Source organism: Candoia aspera, chromosome 9 (genome assembly GCF_035149785.1).
Source record: "Candoia aspera isolate rCanAsp1 chromosome 9, rCanAsp1.hap2, whole genome shotgun sequence".
NCBI lineage: Eukaryota > Metazoa > Chordata > Lepidosauria > Squamata > Boidae > Candoia > Candoia aspera.
The window spans coordinates 15289506-15301581 of NC_086161.1; the positions used below are offsets into that span (position 1 = coordinate 15289506).

Below are 12076 nucleotides of genomic sequence, written 5' to 3' on the forward strand. Positions count from 1 at the left end.
GTCCTTGGTGCTCTCTGAGCTTGGCTGTTGGCTTGCAGACGTTTCATTATCCAACTAGGCAACATCATCAGTGCAAGTGAGTGTGGGGTTTGCTATAATGAAATGTCTACAAGCCAACAACCAAGCCCAGAGAGCACCAAGAACTCCATATATGTATGAGCTGTGTCACAGAATAACACCCACAGTTACTACAACAATGGACTTCCAGTGCCCCGCTTGTGCTAGACTCTGCACTTCCAGACTGGGACTGCAGAGCCACCTCCATGTCCACAGATGAATTGCACAACACTGTGTCTTCTCTGAACCTGAAGGAGTACACATACATACATACATACAATGGCTTCTCCTCTCATTCACAATCCAGGGTTAACCAAAATAAGGCTTCCAGATGTGGATGACAACAATCCGTTGACCACTAGATGGCCCTACTGACATTGCATAAAGCAACTGAGAACCTGCCCTACAGCTTCTGCAGCTTCAGCTAGTGGACCCAATGGTGAGGGAGGAGGGGAGCTCTAATTCAGCCACATCTGGAAACCCACTCTGGCATTTAGGTTTGTTGCAGCTGTTGTTGAGATGGCACTTTTCTTCTTAGGAGCCAACCAAATATTAAATTAATGGTTTGTGGCTGATTTTGATAGGTGGTAGAATCTGGTCATCTGTGCCTGAGCTCCAGAGCTAAGCAGGGCCAGGTTGGGTTAGTTCTAGGAAGGTGAAAAAGTGTACAGGAAGAAACTAATGGCAAACCACTTTGGTACAACATGGACTTCTTCATGAGGCCACCGAGAGTTGAGTTCAACTTGAATAAGACTTTACTTAGTGCTTGAGTATTTTCCCCTCTTTATCCCAATTCCTTTTCTTTTTTGTGCTGAGGCTTCGAAAGGGTAAGCCTGAGGAATCTTTTACCTGTGCAATCCTTTCTAAAAGCAGTATTCAGAGAGTTGCACATTCCTTAAAACATGAATCAGTCTAATACATTTAGTGTGGCTTTCTTTCTCTTCAAAATCTCTGCTGCGAGGGCCTGGAATCCTGATGTATTCTAACCACTCTTTGGAAATGGAGGTGACCCAACCCATTTTATATGTGACACACATAGTGTGGGCTGATGTCAGAGAGGCACTATTCTAATTTCTAATTAAGTGTTGACTCCCAAGCATCCTTGCTAATGGAATCATTTATCTAAACAGTATTGATGTGTTTGGAAAAAAAGGAATTGTGTGTGGGTGTTGCTTTTGTTTTGGACCTAGGAGTTCTCTTATGCATTCTAGATAAACCCTCATGGCCCCATATTGTTCAGCACTGATTTCTCTCACACCTGACAAGTGTCAAGATGTCTCCTATTCTTCTTTGCAAAGTGTTTACCAAATCTGAGATCAAAGATATGTTCTAGTTATCAGACCCTTTTAAGGATGTTATGGAGCATCTCTCCAGTTGGATGGCTGCGCCTGGCCAGACTTGGCTGATCTCACAATGCTAAGGTTCAGATGTGGTGAATATTCAGATGGGAGATCACCAAGGAATACCTGAATGTGTAGGCTACACTGGAAAGTCAAAAGCCATTGCAGAAGAAGGTAGCAGCAAGCCAAGAGTGCATCATGGACTTGTCTATGATGCATGGAGTTAAGCACAGTTTGGAGACTTGACTTCACACTCAACCTGCTTCTCCAGAGGATGAGAAATTCCAGGGTATGAATTCCTATCCAGATTTGTTTTCCTTTTTCTTAGAAAGAGGGCACTGGAGACTGAGTGACATTTGGAATATTTGCTTTAATTTGCATATATACAAGCTGAGCAAAGATAGAGACACAGATTGAACGTTCCAACAGGGAACAAAGTCCATTTTCTCACATCAGATGCCTAAGAACTCATCCTGCATATTAAAATGCTCTCAGAGTCCCAACCTCAGTTGTCTGTGTTCGGATTCACACAATGTATTAACACCATTTTTCTTTCTTTCTTTGTGGTGTGAACCCAGCCCATTATGATTTGAAAATTGGGTTTGTTAACAGTGTGTTAACCCAGCCTATTCACTAAATCACAATTAAATCATAGCTAAGCATAACGTGGAAATTACTATTACTAGCACATAGCATAATGTGCAAACAGCGTTAGATCAGTGCTCTTAAACCTTTTGCATCTAAAGTCAAACCAATCACTCCATCAAAGAAAGGGCCCCCCAGGAAGACAGAACCAAAACATTCCGTTTTTTCAGGAAGACGAGAGAGATGCCAGGCCTTCTGTTACTATATGTATCAGTTATAACAAGTCTTAAAAGCATTAAAAATTGCAATCATACTAGTAGCAATACTTCTTTAAGCTGGAACTGATGCAGTGGTTGCCACTGTCTACCCTAAATCCTAACTTAATCATCTTCCCCACTATGAGACCAAATAACAAGTTAATTTTAACTAGTGCAAGACGTTAGCTTAGTTCTTAAGCCCAAATCTCCCTGAGCTTTCTCACTCTGTTGAATAGGTGGTTCTTTGCCTCAGAGGACCCACCTGGGGGCCATTGTTTCTGTCCCCCTTCTCTACGCTCCCATCTTGGGAGAGGAATCATGTGACAGCTAGGTCCCTTCTGTGGATCACCAGTGGCACATGGACTTCTGAATGAGAAACAACAGATAGCTTCCTTACTTAAGTGCGGGAAAGAGGGATTCTTTTCTAACCATGTTCTTTTTCTAATTGATAACTACTGCTTTCAAAATGTTGGGATCAGGTTTTACATTCAAATTAAAAAAAAAAATTCCCCACAACATCACTATCAGACCATTGCTTCTCAAAGACAGTGAATGGGAGCCGGGGGTGGGGAGAACCCTGGTGGAAGATGGGGCCCCATGCCAGAAGAATCAAAGTGTTTGCTCATTTTCTTTGTGGTCCATCTAATGGGTACTATTCCACTGTTTACTTAAGAGATAATGGCTCAGTTAATGGGAAGGAAAGTTCTGGCCAGTAAAGACTCTGATCAGAAACATAAGATTAATTTGTACATTTGTGTGCACTGGGGTCACTCTGCTCTCGTGGATGGAAAATGAAGAATTAGACTTTCCATTATTGATATGAAAAGGTTCCAGGCAAATATTAGCAAGGCATCTGGAAATAACAGATCCATTTATGCACAGTTGTAGGAGATGGGAGAGGTTTAAAATGGATGTTTCTTCTACATCGCCAAATCATAGTCCATGATGACTTCTCTTCTCCCTGAACATTGCTGACATTTATTGGATGCTGAGGCCATACATTGCATGAAGTCAGGGTTTGCTATAACTATGGTTTATTGACTGCATCACAATCAACTGGATTTGTACAACACACTGAGCCAAAAAAAAAAACAACCTAATCCCAAGATGACTGATCATAACCTGACCATGTTAGTCAAGTGTTGTGGTCTACAAGTTGGGAATCATGGTCTGAATTCAGTTTCCCCTTTGGTTTGTAATGGCAGTTTGTTCATGCCTCGTTTGGCCATGATACGTAAACCAGCCCATGGCCCTTTATGGATACTACAACATTTTGTATTCAAAAGATTAGGATAAACCTTGGTTGATCTCCAACAGCAGGGTAAGACCTGGTTAGGATTTAGGTAGAGGAGCCCAGAGCTGTAGGCTGGTCTGAGAACTTGAAAGAATACCCTGGCATAATGCAATGGCAAGTCACTTCTGGTTCTGTTGCCAAGAAAACTATGGCGATATGTCCATGAAGTCCCCAGGCACTGAGGAAGGACAAAACAAAAGGAAGAAAGGAACCCTTCCATTTTAAAGATGCCAAAGTTATGGCCAGTGAAAAGGGAACATGACTGAGAAGGGAGACAGAAGTCTATAGTTTTCTTTAAAAACCTGAACAGGTTGCCTTCAGGATTCATCTTTCTTCCACCTCCCAAATAGGCCAGCTCTGGATCAGATGAAGAACTTCTGAGTCTTCCCAATCTCTCAGCATTTAAGATATAGGGGAAAAAAATCACAACATTTATTAACAGCATTGTTTGGCCCAGCAGCATTTTCAGCTTCTGAGACACCTGAGATACTAGAACAACTTGTTAAATCCTTTAAGATTAAAAAAACTACAATTAGTTTTTATAGATATTTGTTATCAATAAATCAATTTGATATGCAGATGCTAAGGCATGAATGAAATAAAGAATTAGAGGTTCCTACATTGCTAGACGCTGGGAGAGCTTTTTAACTTCTATAGCAAGCGTGTCAATGAGCCTTAAACTATGACTCATACAACAACAACAAAAATATTTAGAAAGTATTGGACTCCATTATGTTTGTATAGAAAAGGATTGTCTAAGACAACACGCTGTTGGAGGGGAAATAAGGACAATAATTCTTTAAAACATATGTTCTTATAATGTGCTATACTTACTAAGTTTGGGGGAAAAGTAGTGGATCATATAAATATGATGGTATGACAAAAGCTAAAATTTTCAGGGGACAATATTCTTCTGAATTACATACCTAGTACATGGAATTTGACAACAGGACAATGTAAATGGATTCTTCTTGCCTCTGCGATGGCCAGAAGACTGATATTGCAACATTGGAAAGATAAACCTATGGCCCCATTTACTCAGTGGATTGAAGACTTGATTACACTTGCCACCTATGAGAGGATGGCCTATAGACGTAGACTTTGTATGGATAAGTATAGTGAAATATGGGACTCATTTTTACAAAATATAGTTGTTTAGGGAAAAGCATGTTGGTTATATAATTGTATTTTTACAGTATATACAATTATATATATGTAATTATATATAATTATATACAGTGTATATATATACACTGTATATGCATACACACTTGTGTTATATTTGCGCACACACACACACACACACACACATATATATATATATATATATAATTGTAATTGTTTATTGTTGTAATGACATAGTTTATATTTTTATTTTACTTTCTGATATTTTTCTTATTTTTTTAAGCACTTGTTATGTATTTTTTAATAGCATATGTATCTTTGTTTTTGTTTTCCTTTTTCTGTCATTATTTTGAAAAGCAATAACTAAATAAATAAAGATATGGGGGAAAACATGATTACTTGGCAAAGTATTACAATACAATACTTGGTAATAGGGAGTATTATATTGTAATATAATATGATATTTAGTAATGCTTGGCGAAGTATTACAATACAAAGCTTACCTTTGTATTCCCAATGCATATCTACTGTGCATGCAATTGTATCTGGAGATTATTTTTTAAAAAATCTGCTGCCTCTTCCATCATACAAGATGACTCTGGAGCAGTGTTTCTCAACCTCAGCAATTTTTAGATGTGTGGACTTGAACTCACATATTTATATTATCAAGGTTATTTATTTATTTATTCGATTTGCATGGCTGCCCATCTCAAACAAGTGACTCTGGGTGGTGAACAATCATAAAACCAATTAAAAACCGAATTATACCCACAATACTACAAATTAAATACATACAGCAGCTGAGAAAAATATTTCAATCCATAGATGCTAACATAACCAGGAAATGGGACCCTTCACATTATGTGCTGGTCATATATATGGCAAATATTAACTGTAGACTAACTAGACATATCTATAAGTTGGCTATGTTTTTTACACATGACGTAGCAAAATTTGGCTATATTTAGGATAATAGAACTATACATAGCTGTAAATAAAGTATAAGATTCAAAAATAGAAGTGGTTGACATGGCTGGGGAATTTATTCGAACATGGGATTTTCACCTCCAAATATGTATCAGCATAAATTTGCAATATAATAAAACATGATTAACAGCTTCAAATGCACCTAGAATAGAAATATTTCAGTGTTACTCCAGATTGACCTTGATGATGATCAAAGGCTGGCTAAAGATAGCCTTGATCTGACCTCAGTTAAACCACAGAGTTATCTATATCATTTACACATTTAAATCCTTTATAGCACACAGCGGGTTTTTCTCAAATGTGGGGAGCAGAATGGGGAAGCTGATGGTTGAGCAAAGATTGGAGATGCATGCACATAATTGACTAAGTGTTTGCCTATCAGCAGAAATTCAAGCAGGAGGGTGGGGGCTTTGCTACTTGCAGATCTCCTCCCTGGTTTTGCTAGGAGGACCCCCCCACCACCACCTCTATTGCGTGCTAAGAATGTAGTAACCCACAAGGCTTATCATTAGAATCTGAATGAAATAATGGGCACTGCTAACATTTGAAGACACCGGGCATGGCAGGCTGCACAATTCGTTGGCACACAAGTGGTTGATCACAAGCCACATCACCCTTTCGCTGGGGTCACTTGCATTCTTCCTGTTAGGCAGGCTCAAGTTGCTTGCAGTGATTATGAAGTCTACACATTCCTCAGTTCGAGCTTCTCTGCTCACATTAGGCTGGAGGGGCAAAGAACAATTGGGGTAGAAAAGCCCGTTGGGAAACTCCTTTGCGTTATCCTTGTAAAAGATGGTGTCATTTGCCTCCAGCGTCAGGTTGTCAATCATTTCACTGCCATAGCAAAGATTTGCCAGGGTGGTGGGACTTTGGGTGGAAGTTTTGGAGTGCCTCTTCCTGAGCGATCCTCTGTATGTGCTGCTCCTCCTCCGGCAGAGGACAACATTGCTGCACAGGACTGCCAGGAGGACAGTGACCAGCAGATATTTCCACATTGTGAAGTCTCTGAAGGAAGAAAACAGAAATGCTCACTTCACTTTGGATATGGATATGGATATAGTAGAAGATTTTCAAGAGCCATATTTGATCTGATATTAAGATACTGCATGAGTAGCAACGAGAGCCAGTTTGCTGTAGAGGTTAAGGCATCAGGCTAGAAACCAGGAGACCTTGAGTTCTAGTCCTGCCTGAGGCACGAAGCTAGCTGGGTGACCTTGGGCCAGTCACTCTCTCTCAGCCCTAGGAAGGAGGCAATGGCAAACCACTTCTGAAAAACCTTGCCAAGAAAACTGCAAGGACTTGTCCAGGCATTTTCTGAGAATCGGACACGACTGAATAGATTAAAAAAAAAAAAGAGTAGCAGTACTGAAGAAGTTTGGAAACCATTGCATCTATAATGCTTTGCAATCTCATCACCACCCAGAGTCCCTCATTTGGGGGAGATGGGCGGTGGGAGATGGGTGGTGATGAAATGTGATAAATAAATAAAATAAGTATAACGATTCATCAAGGAGTTTAATTCTTGTTCTGTCTGCCAAGGAAAAGAAAACTTCCTTTGGCGTGCAAAGAAACAGCACTAGACATGAGCCAACAGGAACTCTGTTTTCATTTAAGGTGCACCTCTGAAGATGCCAGCCACAGTTGCCGGCAAAACGTCAGGGAATCTGTTGTCTAGACAGTGGTCACTAAACCCTGAAGCCCAGCACTGCCCAATGGATACTGGCCGTGAAAACCTACACCAGCATATTTAGTTTCATTATTTCATATACTTTTATCTTTTCCAATTGGACATTCATTTTTTTACTCGTTAGCGCTTTAATTGGTTGCTTAAAAATCATCTCAAGGTTAGAAGCATTACAGTCTGAAGAATGGGCTCTAAAAAAAGATACCATGTCCTTTCCTGGAACAAGCTGGCAGACCCAGCAAAGTGAAACAGCTAAAAATGGATTCTTATCTAACAAGCAAAGAACTGAAGCCGCTTGTGGAAATCCTCTAATAGATCAATCCTGCTGTGCTGGACTCTCAACCTTCTGGATAACCTGCAGATATAAGATCCACAATTCTAACAGATTCTGCATGATCTCTCCCTCTGGATGAGTTAGAAGAACGCTCTCTACAGCTGCCTTTAGAAACTCACCACAGAGGTACGTTGGGAATCTTATACAAATATACACTTTTTACTGCAGAAAGTTTTTTTTTTTTTTTTTTGAGAAACTTCAGATACTAGATGAGAAGCTTGATTTTTTTTTTGAGAAACTTCAGATACTAGATGAGAAGCTTGATTGCCTCAAAAAGCTTATTGGCTCCCTGGGAGAGAGTCTTTATAAGCATTCATTGGATTCTCAGGATAATTATACTTCCTTTGTTTCTGGCAAGGTTCCTACAAGGTCTAACAAACCCTTTAGCACCATCATCTCTGGAAGCCCCTAAGTTGCCCACATCTTCCAGCCAGAATGGATAGTTTTATTCATGCTATCTGGGGATGAAGAGAACTGTAGTCCAACATATCCAGAGAGGAAAGCTGCTACAAAGCTGCTAAAGCACTGTAAAGACTGAATACTCATGGAAGTGACTTACCCCTCAGTAGGAATTATTCCTGGTGGACTTGTTTGAAGGTGTGTTCTTCTGAAAGGCAAGTCTCTCTGTATGCTTGCAAATTCATCTCTCTTGAAATATATAATGGCAGGAGGGGTACTTTGAATGCCAAGTATGGCCAATCATGAATCTCAGAGGATCTGCCATCTCTGAACTCTGTGGTCACTATTCTTGATGCATTTCTTAGTTGAACTTCTTCAATAGAGTCATTCCCACACAGTGGGAAAAAAAAAAGAATAAAAACACCAGCCCTCCACAGGCTCCAGGCAGAAGCTGTGCTTTCAGTGATATTTGGCTTGCAAAGAGAGAAGGTAGAATGAAGTACATCCCTTACAATTAGTTTTAAAACTAGCAGTACATGATCATCACTTGGGAGTGCTCAAAGGACTTTTTTGTGAAGTGTGTGTGCCTCTGAATAGAATTCTAGCAAAGTCAGATTGATACAATATTATGTCAGCCCAACAAGGAAGACCAGACTAAGAAATCAATGCCTTATAAATCAGGATAACAGGTATAGTAACAAGCCATGATGATGGAAAAAAATGGGACACTCAGACACATCTCTCATTAACCTTGTAACTTCAGCAAGCAGATGTCTGTTGCCATGGAAACTTTTTCCTCTGAAAACAAAACAGAATAAAACTGAAACCATTTTCTTCTTCTACCAGACTGAATTACAGCAGTAGAAAAGAGATGCAGATGGACATTTCGCTACCAAACTATTATTTTATTATTTTACATTTATAGAAAGGATGTTTGTCCCTTGTAAAGAAGCAGATCATATAGTATATGGTTTTGGAAAAATGGCAGCTGAAGATTGTTGGAGGTCCAATATGAGTATGATACTTCCTGGTGATCTAAAAAAATAAACCAATGTTTGCATTTTAAAAATGCCAGCAGAAGGAAGAAAAACAAATACATTTACTGATAGTTGGTGAATCTGTTTACAGCATGCAAGATTCAGTGCATCATTTAAACTACATTAATCCTCCCAGGATTAGACCAGGTGGGTATTCATTCCACTAAAATTAACCTTTTTTAAGTGTATCGTATTCAACTTTATCCTTAGAAGCTAATATTGAAAGTGTAGGTTTCATTAGAGGCTACTGAGACATCTGCCTTTTCTCAGATGTCTGGGAATTACTCATCAAAATATCTCATTTCCTAATCAATTTTAGTAGAATGATGGTCTGTTTCAACGGCTGCTCTCATTATTTTCCAAGGTAAACAATAGCTGATATTTGACACTGAATATGCTCCAATAGCTGCCTAGCATTAGACATCGGGACAAATAACGGGGGCTACAAATCCCAAATAGGTCTCTGATGCAGTTGCCTCAATAACTTATTTCTATGATGATTAGTGTTGTTGCTTTGCTGGGATGAAGATGGGGATATTACACGGTCAAGTTCAAATCATGTCCATAACTGTAATTTGTGTTCTGTTCCTCAGATTGAAAGGAGAGAATTTGAACTGACTGCAGATAGGAAACACATCTTAGTTTATGGGATGCAAAGTTGCTTGGAAAAAGAGCCTCTGAGAGATGGAATCAGGAGGTGGACCCTCTCATTTATAATGCACTAGATGGGAAGATTCTACTGTATTCAGCACAGACAATCCCACAGAAATCAAGGACATGAGACATAAAGGGCTGTGGGTTATGGCTAGTATGGCTACCTTTCCAGCCTGGAAATTATGGAGGAAGAACATATCTTAGAGGTGGTTGGTTTAAATAAGCATCTTCATCTGAACACTTGCTCGACCTGTGCTTTTGATCTTTTTGCTATATATCCCTTTCCTCAAGCTGCCCTGAGTTTCATGCTTTGAAAGCATCTTGACTCTCTAAGGAAGGTTCAGATCTCTGTAAGGGAAAAATAGCTTTGCCAGTTTGGCAACCCCCCTTCCCCCAGCAGTCATGTTGTCTTGGGGCATTGAAAGTTCTAGTCTGACACATCTGGTGGGTTTCAAGGTGACATGGCAACAATCAAGAGTTCTTGTTCGTGCATATCTTAGGTGCAACATTTTAAAGTCTGTTAAGGGTGTGAGTTTGAGTGATTTGTAGCGATAATTCACTCTTAATCTTTTAGTACTTTTACTGACATTCTACCATTTCAAATTAGTTTGTAGGGTGAAAATTTTGCAGTCAAGGAAACAAGCCACAATAAAGGCAATCTTAATAGAAACACATTGAACATAAAGATAACATGACATAATTTAAGTGCCTTGCTATTATACTGGTTCTTCAGTGGAATTGCATTAGGTTAAAAGTAAATTACATCATGCAGAATTCTAGTTCATGTTATGTGAATAGCTATATAAAGAAAGGATTGGCAATTTTAGTTCTTATCTGACTTTGCTGAGATTGATTTTTGATATTGGCAGTGCAGGCTTCAACAGGAAGTCAATGTTCCTCTCTCCATACTATAATCCAGTGTAGTACTTCTGTGCCAACCACTTCAGTTCTGCATGTAACTGAGCTCCATGTTTGGAGCAGATGATGGAGGAGAAAAAAGTGGAAACAGTCACCTCTGGGCCTTACTATGTAGTGCAGAAGAACCTTGAATGCTGTCTTGAGATGGAATGTAAGCATCAGGGCTGGCCAATGGGGAAACAGAATGAACCTAAAAGCACATTTTTTTAAATCTTGGGGGGAAATTATTCCAAACATTAGAGAGTGTGTGTGTGAGAGAGAACCAACTGAACTGAACAAGAAGCCACCCCTGTTTACAGAGATGGCACACAATGGATCTTCACATCACATGATGACATTGCAAAGTGGTATACAACATCCCTATCGGGGTTTCCTGATCTCAACAAGCCCCCACTCCTTCAGGATATATTTCCTTGGGACATTTTCCTGAGTCAGGGTTAGCCGTGGAAGTTGCAGAATTTTCTTTCTTTCTTTCTTTCTTTCTTTCTTTCTTTCTTTCTTTCATTTTATCCCACCTTTATTATTTTTATAAACAACTCAAGGCAGGGAACATACTTAATACTCCTTCCTCCTCCTATTTTCCCCACAGCAACAACCCTGTGAGGTGAGTTGGGCTGAGAGAGAGTGATTGGCCCAAGGTCTCCAATGCTGGAGAGATTATGATCAGGCTTTTCAGAGACTACCCAATCTCCTTCAAGGGACAAATTCAACATTCTGGGAACTGATCTGCCCCAGTGCAATCCAGGCTAACTCAGAAAAAAGGGGGGGGGCATTTGTTGTTCTTTTCATCTTCTTCCCCCCCTTGATTATTAGGTGTCTTTCCACCTCTCCAAAAGGGTGTGAATGAGATGACTGAGGGTGGCCTGATCATCAAGAACTCTCTCAATTCTAAGAAGAAGGAACTTTCTTTAGCTTTCCCAGAGCTTTGCTCACCTCCCAGTATCTTTTCCTAGCTTATCATCATTCCCTGGCCTTTTAAGTGTTTTATGGCTAAGCTGACAGTTTTAGTTTCTCTGGGGAAGTGAATTTGGGTTGGGGGCTTTTAGCTTGACAAGGAAAATTCCCATTCACCTTGTAACTGCATCATAACCACATCATGAACCTTAGCCATGAGAATTTCACCATCATTTTTTCTTCTTTGGAAACAAAGCAATCTGAAAGCAATTTCTTTTCTATGAAATTGGAAATACGATACAAGAGGGAAAAAAACGGTCTGGTTGACTCATGGAGAGGATATTCTCCAGGACAACCAATGCAAATAGTGTCTAGGCAAATATGGTTTTGGAACCATGGTGCCTGAAGTTTGTTGAGGGTTTGATTTGATTGTGAAGATTGTGTTGTTCTTGCCACTGGGATGGGGTGGGGAGTCAATTTACTAATAGCTGGAAAATCATCCTGCCATAGG

The 12076-nt window shown here is 39.7% G+C and overlaps 1 long non-coding RNA gene across 1 annotated transcript; it reads right to left on the reverse strand.

The window, feature by feature from the left end:
• Positions 1-6206: 6206 nt before the first annotated feature.
• LOC134502498 (uncharacterized) lies at positions 6207-8295 on the reverse strand. Its single transcript, XR_010068453.1, has 2 exons — positions 8223-8295; positions 6207-6648 (listed from the first exon to the last, which is right to left on the reverse strand). It is a non-coding gene; the product is annotated as an uncharacterized LOC134502498 (long non-coding RNA).
• Between the last annotated feature and the right edge of the window lie 3781 nt (positions 8296-12076).